At 44.5% G+C, this 15,113-nt stretch overlaps 1 protein-coding gene across 1 annotated transcript in view; it reads left to right on the top strand.

Moving 5' to 3' along the window:
* The first annotated feature begins 11,475 nt into the window (after positions 1–11,475).
* Positions 11,476–15,113, top strand: part of EPC1 (enhancer of polycomb homolog 1) — a 72,546-nt gene continuing 68,908 nt past the window's right edge. The window contains exon 1 of the mRNA XM_056857236.1: positions 11,476–11,498. The gene's annotated coding sequence lies outside the window, so the exon portion shown is untranslated. The remainder of the gene's footprint in view (positions 11,499–15,113) is intronic.

Raw genomic sequence — 15,113 nt, 5'->3', positions numbered from 1 at the left:
AGCAGGGGTCTTACACATCACCTACTTGCCTAGTCCCTTTAACTGGAGATGCCGGGGATTGAACCTGGGACCTTCTGCATGCCAAGCAGATGCTCTACCACTGAGCCACAGCCCCTGAACATTTATGGGGGGGTTGATAGTCATGAACACACATGAAGCTGCCTTATACTGAATCAGACCCTCGGTCCATCAAAGTCAATATCGTCTACTCAAGACCGGCAGCGGCTCTCCAGGGTCTCAGGCAGGGGTCTTTCACATCACCTACCTGCCTAGTCCCTTTAACTGCAGATACAATAGGCATGCTCATCTGATCCTGGAGAGAATAGATATGCATCATGACCAGTATCCATTTTAACTAGTAGCCATGAATAAAAAGGTGCTGTGGCTCAGTGGCAGAGCATCTGGTTGGCATGAACACATGAAGCTGCCTTATACTGAATCAGAGCCTTGGTCCATCAAAGTCAGTATTGTCTACTCAGGCTGGCAGCGGCTCTCCAGGGTCTCAGGCAGAGGTCTTTCACAGCACCCACCTGCCTAGTCCCTTTAACTGGAGATGCAGGGGGTTGAACCTGGGACCCTTATGCATGCCGAGCAGATGCTCAGTCACTGAGCCACGGCCCCTCCCCAAACGATAAGGTAAGCGAGAATAAATAACTTTTAAAAAACAAAATAAACGAGAGGCTGGGTGTCCTAATTGAGTTCCCTGCTGTTGGCGAATGGGGGGGGGGAGGAGGAAGAGCGCCTCTGAGGCGTTGCGGAGACTGCAGCCCTCCTCCTCCTCCAAAAGGGCGGCTTCAGGTCCACGTGACCGCCGCCGCCGCCCGCCCTTCATCCGGGCATCCCTCCATCCTATCCGTGGCAGTTTGTTTGGAACCGGGTCTGCCTCTCCTGGCTTCGAGAGGCCCACCTGACACTGAGCGTCGGAACTGCCTCTTCCCGCCTCTGCCCTCTTCTCGGCTCTCTCAGGGGGGGTTCCTACACGACCGGGACGCCTCATCTTCCCCCCAGCCCCGCGCGGTTGGCGTCTCGCTGCCGCCGTGAGGAGGAGCGAGCCGCGGGGGGAGGCAGCCGGAGCCCAGCCCTGCGCGCGCGCGCGCCTGCGCCGTTAACCGCCGGTTGCCTTTCGAACAGGGCCGCGAGCTTGCCCGGCGCGCGCGTGCGCGCGCGAGCAGGCGGCGCTCTCATCAGAACATAAGAGAGGCCCCGCTGGATCAGACCCAGGCCCATCAAGTCCAGCAGCCTGTTCCCACAGTGGACAACCAGGGGCCTCTAGGAAGCCCCCAAACAAGACGACTGCAGCAGTACCGTCCTGCCTTGTGTTCCACAGCTCCTAATATAATGGGCATGCTCCTCTGATCCTGGGGAGGACATAAGGAAAACTATGCTGGATCAGACCGAGGCCCATCAAGTCCAGCAGTCTGTTCGCACCGTGGCCAAAGAGGGGCCTCTAGGAAGCCCCCAAACAAGACGACTGCAGCACCATTGGCCTGCCACCTGATGTCATGGGCATGCTCCTCTGTTTCTGGGGAGAACATCATCAGACCATAAGAAAAACCCAGCTGGATCAGACCAAGGCCCATCCAAGCCCTGCTGGATCAGACCAAGGCCCATCAAGTCCAGCAGTCTGTTCGCACCGTGGCCAAAGAGGGGCCTCTAGGAAGCCACTAACAAGACAAGTGCAGCAGCACCATCCTGCCTGTGTTCCACCGCACCCAATATAATAGGCATGCTCCTCTGATACTAGAGAGAATAGGTATGCAGCATGACTAATATCCATTCTAACAGCCATGTATACCCCTCTCCTCCGTGAATATGTCCACTCCCCTCTTAAAGCCCTCCAAGCTGGCAGCTATCACCACATCCTGGGGCAGGGAGTTCCACAATTTAACTATGCGTTGTGTATTTTAACTATATAGTGCTTGCAAGACTTTATTGTTCACAGCCTTGGGAATCCCGAATTGGGTGGAAAGGTGGCATAGAAATGTTTCAAATAAATAATAAATAAATAAATTCATAGTTTGATATGAAGGGTCTTCTCTGGAACTGTTGTTGAAACTGCCAATTTCCTTTCCGGTTCTATATCAATATACATTGGAAGCTTAAAACCATCTAAAATACTAATTGCATAGTTCCAATCAAGGAGATTCCCGTACAACAAAACAAAAGGTACGCTGGACATCATTTGGGGAAATTATTTTCTAGGCCAAAAAAAATATGATTGATTTGTCTAAAAAATGTGCATTATGGATGTGTTACCATTGGTGATTGTAAATAGCTACAGAGTATTATCAGTTGTCAGTTCTTTGCCATGTTCTGACAACTGCAGGAATCGTTTGGGTTAATAACATAAGAACATAAGCAAAGCCCTGCTGGATGAGACCAAGGCCCATCAAGTCCAGCAGTCTGTTAACACAGTGGCCAACCAGGTGCCTCTAGGAAGCCACAAACAAGACTATTGCAGCAGCACCATCCTGCCTGTGTTCCGCCGCACCCAAAATAATAAGCAAGCTCCTGTGATACTAGAGAGAATAGGTATGCAGCATGACTAGTATCCATTCTAACTAACAGCCATTAATACCCCTCTCCTCCATGAACATGTCCACTCCCCTCTTAAAGCCCTCCAAGCTGGCAGGCATCACCACATCCTGGGGCAGGGAGTTCCACAATTTAACTACTCGTTGTGTGAAAAAAATACTTCCTTTTATCTGTTTTGAATCACCCTCTCCATGGCCCCCTCTGCACTTTTATCTCTGAAGGAGAAAGAGACGTGTGCGCTCGCTCGCGTGTGTGTTAAGGGTAAAGTCGCAGCAGACTTATGGCAACCCCCTTATGTAGGTTTGCCAACCTCCAGGTAGTTACTGGAATTCTCAAGCACTTATGGCGAAACAGACACAAATATGCTGATTAATCAAACACTATATTGTGCGTACAAACACAAAATGCAAAACAAATGTTAGGCTAGAAAACATTGATGCACTAACTGGCGTTATACACAAATCAATTCCAAAGAAGATAGTTCAACAGCCCGTATAATTTAAGGTCCTTGCAGCTTGTAAAGGAGTCCTTGAGGCTGTGTAGGTGAATGCCAAAATAGGTTTCCAGTAAAAGTCCTATTTCGCAAAACCGCTTTTTCATCATTGGCAGTCCACTATAACATTATCCGCAGAACATATGTTCTGAAAAAATGCATTAGTGCTCATGAGTGATATATACAGGAATTTCAAAGCATACAACAACATAGAAAGTTCAGCCAGGTATACAAGTTCAGCCAGGTATGCATTATTTTATATTATACACTTGTTGAATTTCTATGGCAACAGCCAGCCAGAACCGACTCAGCCAACAGAGAGGCAATAGTATATTAAAAGAGATCCCATGCGAGAACCATGCCTATCTAAGCAAGTTGAGAGTTCCTAGCCTAGCTGTCGCCACAAACATTGGTCAGTCTCCATAAATATCCATCCCTCCTGCTTTCATCCCCAGGTTGGTCTTCCACTGCACCAGGGATACCAGCAAGAACTAAGATCTGGGATGAACTTTGGCTTGGAAATGCCATCCTCCAACCCTCTGCCCAATAGCTGTGGCGTGAGGTAACCCTGACAGAGACAAAATGTTTTTCTTCTTAAAAAATGAACAAGTGTATTTGATATAGCACAGAGTGAAGTAATTATGATCAGGTGACATGGAGATACAGAATTTCAGCTATTAGACTTAAAAGGTAAAGGTAGTCCCTGCAAGCACCAGGTCATTACTGACCCATGGGGTGATGTCGCATCATGACGTTTACTAGGCAAACTTTGTTTACGGGTTGTTTGCCGTAGCCTTTTCCAGTCGTCTACACTTTATCCCCAGCAAGCTGGGTACTCATTTTACTGACCTCGGAAGGATGAAAGGCTGAGTCAACCTTGAGCCAGCTACCTGAAACCGACTTCCTTCGGAATTGAACTCAGGTCGTAAGCAGAGCTTGGACTGCAGTGCTGCAGCTCACCACTCTACGCCACAGGGCTCTTGTTAGACTCTTACATACTAAGAAAACCTTTTCCTAGCAGCCTATAACTGTTACAAATGCACTGTCAGATACCCAGGCAGTATAAGGGGACCTGATAAAAAATCTGATCGCTATACAGGGCCTCATCCCTCTCTCCTGTAAAGCCACCTCCTTCAACTAACAATTCTAGTCCCCAGCTTCCAACTGTTAAAACTCCCCTGTCAATTCTTAGCTGATTCCCTGCTTCCCAATGCTCAGCTCCTATTGGTTGTTGTACTGCAGCTGCCATGTTACCGGGTAGTTAACAGCAACAATTATCTGTGTGTTTTCATATTTTTTTTAATGTATCATTTTTACAGTATTAATTTCTGTGTCTCTTGAGAAAATTCTCAGGTCCCTAATTTTTGCTTACTGCTAGACAATGTTTCTTGACAACGTACAAATTCTGCTTTACAAACAAATTACATTCTTAGAGTTCTTTGCACAGAATCTTTACAGTGTTTTTGTAGTATCTCCTGGATTAACAACTCTGTTTTAGCATAGCTCCCCCCACCTCCAGCATACCTTATAATGGAACTATAGCACAGTAACTACAGTGGAGCTGTATCAACCCCTGAAAATAATAATAGACTTTTTAAAAGAATGTACAGTAGAATGAACACATAATTTATAGTCAAGTAAAATTGACAACATTACAAAGAGGCATCATAGAATTATAGAGCTGGAAGGGACCACCAGGGTCTAGTCCAACCCCCTACACAATGCAGGAAATTCACAACTATCTCCCACACACACCCCCAGTGAGCCACACTTCATGCCCAGAAGATGGCCAAGATGCCCTCCCTCTCATGATCTGCCTAAGGTCATAGAATCAGCATTGCTGACAGATGGCCATCTAGTCTCTGCTTAAAAACCTCCAGGGAAGGAGCACTCACCACCTCCCACACACCACAGTATATCGACTGTTTAGCGTCTCTTCCCTGAGCAAGATGATTCCCTTTCCAGGGGTCATTTTCCTTTACAGAAAAGAAAGTGCCATGTGGCATAGTCCTGCAGCAGCAGGAAGATGATCAGATATCAATGTCATAAAGTCCTGAGCAACCCCTAGCTATGGGACTGGGAGAATGTACAGCACCCATATCCTTTGACCATGAATTGCATCAAGAGATTTCACCTTGAATTGACTATTTTATGTGTTGTGTGTTTTCTAAATTTATCTCCAACTCTGTAGTTGTAAAAAGGCTTATATTCTGTCTTATATTCAGTAGTATTGGAGACGAAAAGGTACTGTACAATTTTTTTCCTTTGTATTTCTTTGTTAAAATGTGTCTCATGTGTTGCTGAAAGCTTCCATTTACTGCTTTCTGGGAGAAGTACAACCTAATCCCTTTCAGCAAAGCCAGTCATTTAAAACATTTCATTTAACATATTTCCTATACACTTTTATTACCTTTTGTCTTAAATCACTTTTAGTTTTGCTAGCTGACAAGAACCTTCCCTTTAAAAAAACAACATTTGCTTTGAATACCTAAACGTGAAAAAGTTACATTGTGTGTTCTGGAATCTGAAAATCTATTTCAGTATTTACAGGCTGAAAAGGAATGCTTTATCAGTAAAACTGTTACATATCCTAAAGTCCAATAAACTTAAGCCTTCAGGGCTACTGCACAGCACTTTCTTAAGGGTATTTAGCATAATGCCAAACAAACAAATAATCGGGTATTTTAAAGATTCCGTTGTTGTTGTTATGTTATTTATAGTCCATGTTTCTCGCTGAGAGGGCAGATTACATAGTGTATGGCACTAGCCATGTGGTTACTAAGCTACCCATGTCTGGAGCGAATACATGTTTCAACAAGGCATGCATGAAGTAAAATTAATACAAAAGACCTCTCAAGCAACCCATCCTTACTTTTAAATATAAGACCTTCCATAAGCTTCCGTCCCCCTCACACACATAACAAGGCTGCATTCAGACATCGCAAAGAAATTTCCTCACCTCATATGGCATGCTAGGGTGCAGACAGAAGTAGTAAACTCATTCCAATTACTCATGACATCTGAATGTTGGCACCTTCATTAACTGAGGTCAGTGTCTTTCCTAGGAGCTGGGATCCTTAACTACAGTTTAATCCTGTTTAAGAATCCTGGTTCCTGGGAAATAAATTAACCTGAGTTAGTGGAAGTGCAAGCATTATTGGAGTCAGTTGCAATCTGAGCATGTCACACAAGAGAAGGGTGGAGGGAATGTGCGATCCTGAGATTTAATCAGATTCGGGCCCATCCCAAACAAACACAGATTTCCCATGACATCCAAATTGAGCTAGGCCAACTTGAGTCCTATAGGTCAATAGTGATGTCAGGCATAGGTGGTAAGTATCTTCATACAAGTAGTGGCAATTGCGGGGGGAGGGATACACAGATCCATTATTAGGATATTCTGAGATTTCTTTGGTGAGTTCTCACTCAAGAATTGTGAATGCCTTTGGTTAGCAATATTTGTATTATATCCAGAACTAAGTGTTTTAGTTCTTAATAGAATCTGTAGAGTTTATGAAAGTTGGATGCTCAAGAACAAAACTACACATTATACAGAGCAATTTATTTAACTAAAGAATAACTTAATTAAACATATTCACAAAATGCACGAGGCAGCATACAATACAATAAATCGATATCAAGAATAGTTCAAAGAAAACCAGCAGAGATATAAAATCAATCATAGCAACCCTTAAACAACCAGCAATGATAACAAAATTAAGAAAAAAACAATTAAAAAATGGCGAAGACTGCTAAAGCAGCCAGATTAGCAGCAGTAGTTTAAAGCAGAGCACACAAATAAAACAAAGCAATAATTGGGGGGGGGGGGGTGGCTCAGTGGTAGAGAATCTGCTTTGCATGCAGATGGTCCCACAAGTTCAATCCCCAGCATCTCCAGTTAAAAGGATCAAGTAGTAAGTGTTATTACAAACTTCTGCCTGAGACCCCAGAGAGCCGCTGCCAGCCAGAACAGTCACTTCTGACCTTCACAGACCAATGGTCTGCTGATTCAGTGTAAGGCAGCTTCATGTGCTCAATAATAATGATAAACAACAAAGGAAAAGAATCAACCGAGTTAACTCAAAGCAAGCTGGAACAACAACAAAAAGTTTTAGCCGAGCATTAAAAAAAATATATATTTTTAGTGAAGTTACCAGATGAAAGGGAAAGGAAAGGGTATTCCAGAGCAGGGTGGAGCTACCAAAAAGGCCCTTTGTTTCATGATGACCACCCTCCTGACATCAAAAGGCAGGGAAAGACAAAAGAGGTCCTGAGATGTAGAATGCACTGTGTAGGCAGTATTATACAGCCCAGCGCAGCCATGCTGCGGCCTTCCCTCTATAGTATAGAGGGTCCCCAACCTTTTCAAACGTGCACCATTGCAGAGCTGACAAAGGGTTGTGGTTACTGTTGCCACAAAATGGTTACTGCAGGAGGCAGCACCAATCACAGAACGCCAGGGATTGAAGTTTTGCATAACTCTAACAGTAAGTCCTCAACATTTCAGGCAGAAGTTTTCTTTAACAAGATGCCTTGTAAAATTGCTTGTTTGTTTGTTTGTTTTTAGGCTGCCCTTTCCTGGCCAAGACCAGGCTCAGGGCGGCTTACAACCTTTTAAAACAGTTAAAAACAGTCCATAATTTACAATGTCTACAACAATAAGAATAAAATTGCAGGCACCTTCAATGAGCAGCGATAATATTCAATTTGTAGGGGGGTTAGGGTTGCTAACCTCCAGGTACTACCTGGAGCTCTCCTGCTATTACAACTGATCTCCAGCTAATAGAGATCAGTTCACCTGGAGAAAATGGCCACTTTGGCAACTGGACTCTATGGCATTGAAGTCCCTCCCTGCCCCAAACCCCACCCTCCTTAGGCTCCACCCCAAAAACCTCCCGCCAGTGGTGAAGAGGGACCTGGCAACCCTGGGGGGGTATTACAGAGGTGGGGCAGAAGAAGGCGATGAAGATGAAAGTTAAAGGAGGGGAGGCTAGATAGATGGAATACCATCCTGTCCTCAACCATATGCCTGGCGGAACAGTTTTTACAGGCCTTGCAAAATTGTTTAAGATCCCACAGGGCCTGAATCCCACTGGGCATAGCGTTTCACCAGGCTGGGGCCAGAGCTGAAAAGGCCCTGGACGAGGACATCCAAACACTTTTCAGGACGAGGATCACCAGCAGATTTTCTCCAGCTCTTTGAGGAGGTGTAATATTTTAAAAAAAAAATTCTTGCATATACACACACAGTAACACAAGTGAAGATCCTTGTGCTGTGCTGGCAGCTGTTGCTGAAGCAACTTTAAAAAATTCTGCATAGCCAATCAGCTCTCCAAAGGCCTTGCCTGGCAAAAAACCCTCTGCCCCCACCCACTTTCTAAAAACACTTGGCGTGCACCAGGAAAAGCGTGGGCCGGCACCATGCTGGGGACCCCTGATCTATACCTTCTTTTCAAGGGAAAATCTACAAATAGACATTCAAACTCCATGTCTGGTAATATATGGCCTAACCTTTAGTGCTGATATACTGAAGCAGAAACTCATGGGATTTAGCAACACCAGGGTGAGAAAACAGATTATCACAGAGTTGATGAAGGCTTTTAGAGTGGATAGAGTTTTGGAGGTGGGTCTTCACTTATCACAGGATCCAAAAGTTTCCTGTGTCCCCAGCGGTGGCATCCTTCTGCACACGAAGGAAAGGCTGAGAGCTTTCTAGATATTGTAATATCAGGTGAGCAGAGAAGGACGGATGACAGCATGTCGTTGTAAATCTTTGTGTGTGTGTGTGTGAGCCTTCAAGTCACAGCTGAGTTATGGCGACCCCGTAAGGTTTTCAAGGTAAGAGCTGTTCAGAGGTGGTTTGCTATTGCCTGCCTCTGCATCAGGACCCTGGTGTTTCTTGGAGGTTGCCCATCCAAATACTAACCAGGGCTAACCCTGCTTAGCTTTTGAGATCTGACCAGATCAGGCTAGAATAGCACAAAAAGGAAAGTAGATTTTAGCCAATAGAGCCCCTTGAAATAAGGCTGTTAAGGTGGAATGTTAAGAAACACTTATCTGGAAATATAGAAATGTATTAAAGCATGTTGCTCCATGAAGTTTGCTATTGCCACTGATGGGACTAAGGTAGGGTTGCCAACCTCCAGGTACTAGCTGGAGATCTCCCCCTATTACAACTGATCTCCAGCTAATAGAGATCAGTTCACCTGGAGAAAATGGCCACTTTGGCAACTGGACTCTATGGCATTGAAGTCCCTAGCCTCCCCAAACCCCACCCTCCTCAGACTCCACCCCAAAAACCTCCCTCCGGTGGTGAAGAGGGACCCGGCAACCCTAGAGTTAGACTTAAATCCTGTGCACAGTTAACTGATGCAGAGTAAGCATCATTGGACACAGTGAGACTTACGTCTGGGTAGACATGCATAGAGCTTTCACAGGTTAGCAGAACCTTAAACATGCCAGTTTAAGCAGCTTGTGACTTGCACTACAACACTAAAATCGTAAAAATCAGGAGTAGTTTTCAGTGGGAGACAATTCCATAAACAGTTTGAGTCTCGCTAATAATATAGCTTTCACTGAAGTAAAATGAAAGACACTCTTGCGTACTCAATTTGGAGCATTATAGATACAGTAGCATTGCAAATAAGAAGTTAAATATTTAATGCTTCACATCAATCGTGAGCAAATTTAATTTGGAATAATATACTTCCACTCAGTGTCATGAAACGAAGGGCGTTAAGCTAGTACTAAAGTTTGTAACGTTTCGGAAACTATTATTTTAAGCTACAAACACAGAATGCTACAAAACACTTGCATGATGTAACAATTAAACTTGGTTTCTCTGCAGGGCGAAACTTCTTACTGCTTGCCCGGTGCAATTCCGGGGGGGGGGGGGAATGGAGGACTGGTTTTTACCCGCTCTTATTATTTTTGTTTCTCTTTGTTAGGCCAGGGGTTTCGTTTGCGTTTCCCCAGCCCAGTTACAGCAGCCCCGGCTCGGCTCACAAGGAAGACGCGCAGCATCAAATTTCCCAGCCCATTTAATTCGAAAGCCTGCCAAGGTAGGCGAAAGCCCTTCTGCCTATGGAAAGCAGGAAGTTCGGATTACCCCATGCCCTGTAGATTCCCAGTGATCGATGCACATTATTTGAACAATAATGATTTCAAAGCGCCCTTTCGCTAGGAGGGGGCGTTTGGGCACCGCCTCTCTCGCCTTCCCCACGCCATGTAGACTTTGGACGGCGCGTTGCGCTTCGGAGCCCTGATTGATTTGGGGTTTTATATCACTTCCCGGAGGCCGCCGGGGGGGGGGAGGGGAGGACCCGAAAGAAAAGAAAAAACTCGGCGCCACAGCCATTTTGTTTGTGGGCAAGCATGGTCGGATCCTGTCACTCAGTGCGAAGGAGGGGTTTTTAAACGCAGCCTTTGCGGGATCACGAATGCCCCCCCCCCACGCAATGGATGCGATCTATTGCAATTAAATAATCTTTCTCAGTCCCGTTGGGTGACGGTAGGTGTGCAGATCTGCGAGGAGAAGGGGGAGGATCGACCCCCCCTTCCCTGCTGCTCCTTTCATTATCAAGGAGTCGTGGATTTCTTTCTGTTCCAGGCGCGACTGGCTTTTTAAGGCGCCTGCGAGAACTCATTCAACCCAACTAACGTGGCAGTGTTTTAAAATAGGGGCCTTGACCGGAGGGAGGATTTTTTTTTCCAGTGGGGGGGGGTCCATTAACGCGTTTATTCTTCGGACAAGATCTTGCAAAGAAGTACCCGGGGTCGGAGGGGAGATCGCCCGGGCTCCTGCCGCCTGTCTGGGAAACGAGTGGATTATATCGGTGCGCGCGTCCCCCCCTTAACCCCCCCACCCCTATTTCCCAAGGACACTTTATATACCGAAGGGGATGTAGGAGAGAGCTTGGAGGAGCTCTTGTTTTGCGGTGTCACAAAAGACGAGGCTTTTTTGGTGGTCGGGCTTGTGGGGTGTGTTTGGGGGTGGGGGGGAAGAGAGAGAGAAGCCTGTATAAAATGGCATACTGCATTTCTGCATTTTTTCCAGGCTGCAGAAGGGCGGGGGGAGGCGCGGGGGATAGGGCCGACCGTGTAGGGACACTGCCCTGCCGACCAATCAGAGCGCGCCTGCTTGCCATTACAAAGTTGTTAACCCCAGACTCTTCTGGCTCCTGCTTGCCTCTGCTTTTTAATCTTCTTTGGATATTTTCCTCTGGTTTTTGCCGCCCCCCCCCCCGCGACGTCCTCGCGGATCCTTAGGTGTGTTCGCGGGGAGGGGAGGCAGAGAAGGGAGCCTTCGGAACTGGCCATTGATCACGGAAGAGTTGTCTCCCTCTTGCCTTCACAAAGATCTTTTTAAAGATGTTGGGGGATTCTTTGGCTGCGTGGAGGTGGCGATTCTCAAGCGAGGAACTGTACGCTGCCTGTTTGGTGAAGAGGCAGCTGTCTGCTTCCTTTCGAGGTAAGTTTTCTAATCTTTTTTTTTTTTTTTTTTTAATCATGATCATCCGCTAGCTTCAAATCTATTTCTTATGTTTAGGAAACAGACACAGGCTCGTATTTTTCCTCTTAGGGTCGAGCTCTTTTAATTGAACCCCACGCCGGATGTTTAATGTATATGTGTATATATTTGAGCACACGTTTGAAAACAATTTTCTTTCTCTCCGTAAGGGTGAATCTGTTAGAACCGTACATTGTGCTTGGATCTTTTATGAACCGATGAAGAACTCGGGATATTTTCAAGGTGGAGCCTCTAAACACTGATAATAAATATGTGAAGAGCAAAGCATAAAATATTTAAAAAAAAACTACAAATTGCATTGTTTTTATGGGTAACAGGGATATTTATTTTTAGATGTTTGTGGTTGCAATTATTTGGGGGTTGGATGATTGGCTGGGTGTAAACTACAGGAGAAACTGCCCTTCATGTAATGAAGGAGGGGATTGACAGGGTTTATATTAAGTTATGTCTGTTTCTAAACATTGGCCTTTGTATTCGCCAATCAGCTCTCTTTTGGTCACTCATCTTAAAGCCTTCTTTATATAAAGGATCCTAATGAGCATATCTCACCTAAGGTGTCATGTTCTTTTCTTGAGAAGGTGCTTTTGGGAGACATTTTGTAATTTTGGGCATTTTTCTAGCTTTTTTTTTTTTTTTTTTTTGCACACGGTGGGAAAATCTTTTTTGTTTTGTATTGATCTGTGTTGGTGGCGCTGTGGCGCCCCTAAACAATTTATGTCCTTTTCACCAAGAAAAGGGGGGGCAGAGAAAGGTGGGGCAAGATTTGATCTATTGTATCATTTTCTCTTTTCTTCTAGCGAAGTACAAGTTACAGTGTTATTATATAATCTTTTTCAAAAATGCGAATAATATATTCTTGCGCGAACTAACAGTGTTCCCTGTAACAGATAATGTCGTCAGTCCTTTGTTGTTCTGAGACAAGAGGCAGGGTTTGGATTTTTTTTTTCTTGCTTTAAAAAAAAAACACCACCAAACCCCTAAGGTATGTGAGGAACTGGGCTGTTCTTAAGTAATGCCTTAACCCCTTCTTCCCAAAAGATTCTGTAGTGGCTACAAATTATTCCATAGGCTGTATGCAAGTCCTATATAATTTTACTGTGCTATAAATTTATTATAAGTATTTAAAAGCATTAAATCATTTCCCCCCCCCCTTGCCTAAAGAACTATAAAACACTTGTAAATGTACAAGAATTTAGGATGAGGCTTTCCCTATCAAATGCTGTGCATTATTTATGGATATTTTTGTAGTTTTGTTGTATATCAATTCAGATTTATTTGGTATCAAGCAAGGGAAATTAGTCTGGCAAGACAAATATTTCATAAGGCACGTTACAAATTATAAAGTATTTATCCAGCTACATAATACACACACACACACACACACACACATATATGTACTCAAATGAACTGTACAAATTATCCCTGAAAACATTTTCGTTGTGCAGATATAAACAAAAAGTGATTAATGTAATGTAAAGATGGCTGAAAAGATGTATTGAAGTCTCAGCTGTGCACATGCAAAAATAATGAAATAAAAGGCATTCTCTTATAAATGCATGCTCTTTAAAAGATCAAAATGTCTTACAAAAAGCAACAGGTTAAGGAATCTATTAAAGTATTGTAAAGGAATGCCTTATTTTGCTCTTTTTTAGGAATTCCTGAGCCCAGGACAACAGTTCCTTTGTATGAGTGATTTATCTATATCATACTAATGGCACATACATTTAAGTTACATAATTATGAAGATCACCACTAATTATTTTTAGCGGAAATATCTTAAAGATATATATCAAGAGCCTTCATCTGTTCTTGCTTTGGAAGGAGAATCTCTTACAAGGAGTTTGCTGCTGCAATATGTATCTGAGTCACATCTTAAAAGAGGGGTCACATCTTTAAATATCAAGGTGATTTGGCTGTATTAAAAATATTATTTTGGGGAGGGGGATCCTTAAGTAACATCTATCCCTTAGCTGAACCTAAGGGCAGCTTATAAGCAGAAATTGCTTTATCTAGTTATGGGCCCCACCATACAATAACAACGATTGTTTGGAGGCCGGTCATGGATGTTCTCTTGCAGTTCTAGAAATGCAACTCATGCAGCCTCCATCTCAATAAGATGTGGCAGTGCAGCACATGATTGCACCAGTGTGCTACAGGCACCTTGATACATGGGCGCCCTGTACACACAGCCACCATGAAGGAAAAGGGATACGAATCTGCCCTGGCTAGCTCAGGTAGATCAGCTGCTAGCCATGTTTAAGAAAAGACAGCTGCTCAGTCTGTGACTCCCCTTTGTGTCCTGGTAAGGAAACAATCCATATCTATTTGCTCACAGTAGCAGAGTGTGAAATAAGGCAACATTTCTGTTTATTCGTTAAACCTTTTCTCTAATTAGCTTTGAGCAAGGCATGGGGAGGGCCCATACTTTATTTATTTACATCAGTTATACCCCGCCTTTCTCTCCAAAGGGGACCCAAAGCAGCTTACATTGTTTTCCTTTTTCTCCATTTTGTCCTCACAGCAGTCCTGTGAGGCAGGTTAAGCTGAAAGCGTATGGCTGGTCCAAGGTCACCCAGTGAGCTTCCAGGACAGAGTGGGGATTTGAACTTGGGTCTCCCAGATCATAAGAACATAAGAAAGGCCCTGCTGGATCAGACCAAGGCCCATCAAGTCCATCAGTCTGTTCCCACAGTGGCCAACCTGGTGCCTCTAGGAAGCCCACAAACAAGACGACTGCAGCAGCATTGTCCTGCCTGTGTTCCACAGCTAATATAATAGGCATGCTCCTCTGATCCTGGAGAGAATAGGTAGGCATCACGACTAATAGCCATTTTGACTAGTAGCCATGAATAGCCCTCTCCTCCATGAACATGTCCACTCCCCTCTTAAAGCCTTCTAAGTTGGCAGCCCTCACCATATCCTGGGGCAGGGAGTTCCACAGTTTAACTATGCATTGTGTGAAGATCCTGCTCTAATACTATCCACTACACCACACTGGTTCTACTTTAGTCACAGAGCGCATGCTTTGCCATGAGTTAAGGTCTCAGGTTCAATTCCTGCTGTGTCTGCTTAAGACACAGCAGGAATTGAACCTGAGACCTTAACTCATGGCAAAGCATGCGCTGTACGATTAAAGTGTCAGGTCCAGTATATTATTTGGAAATGAGTTCTCAAACACTACCGGGTTACATTAACCAGTGGTATCATGCGCCTCCACATGCTCACAAAATGAGTTCAAGGTACAGTCCAAGGTAGTCTCCAGGGCTCCGTAATTTCAAAGTAGAAGTGATGTGAACACCACCAAGCTTCCTTTTGTCTCCCTTTGGATGGGATCCCTGCTGCCAGGGGCCGAGTGGTACAGACGATATTATCAGCCCCAGACCTTCTAATCTCTTTACCTGTGCAAGAAACAAAAATGCTACTTATACAATTTACACTGCTCTGCAATTTAAAAATATACTTTATTATATGACTATAGCCTTCCAAGTTATGAGTCCTGTAGTGTAGGGGCTAGAGTGTTAGGCTGGGACATGAGAAAATTAAGTTCAGCTCCTC

Source organism: Euleptes europaea, chromosome 11 (assembly GCF_029931775.1).
Source record: "Euleptes europaea isolate rEulEur1 chromosome 11, rEulEur1.hap1, whole genome shotgun sequence".
NCBI lineage: Eukaryota > Metazoa > Chordata > Lepidosauria > Squamata > Sphaerodactylidae > Euleptes > Euleptes europaea.
Note: the sequence above shows the minus strand (reverse complement) of the source record. Positions and strands in the feature narration are given on the sequence as shown.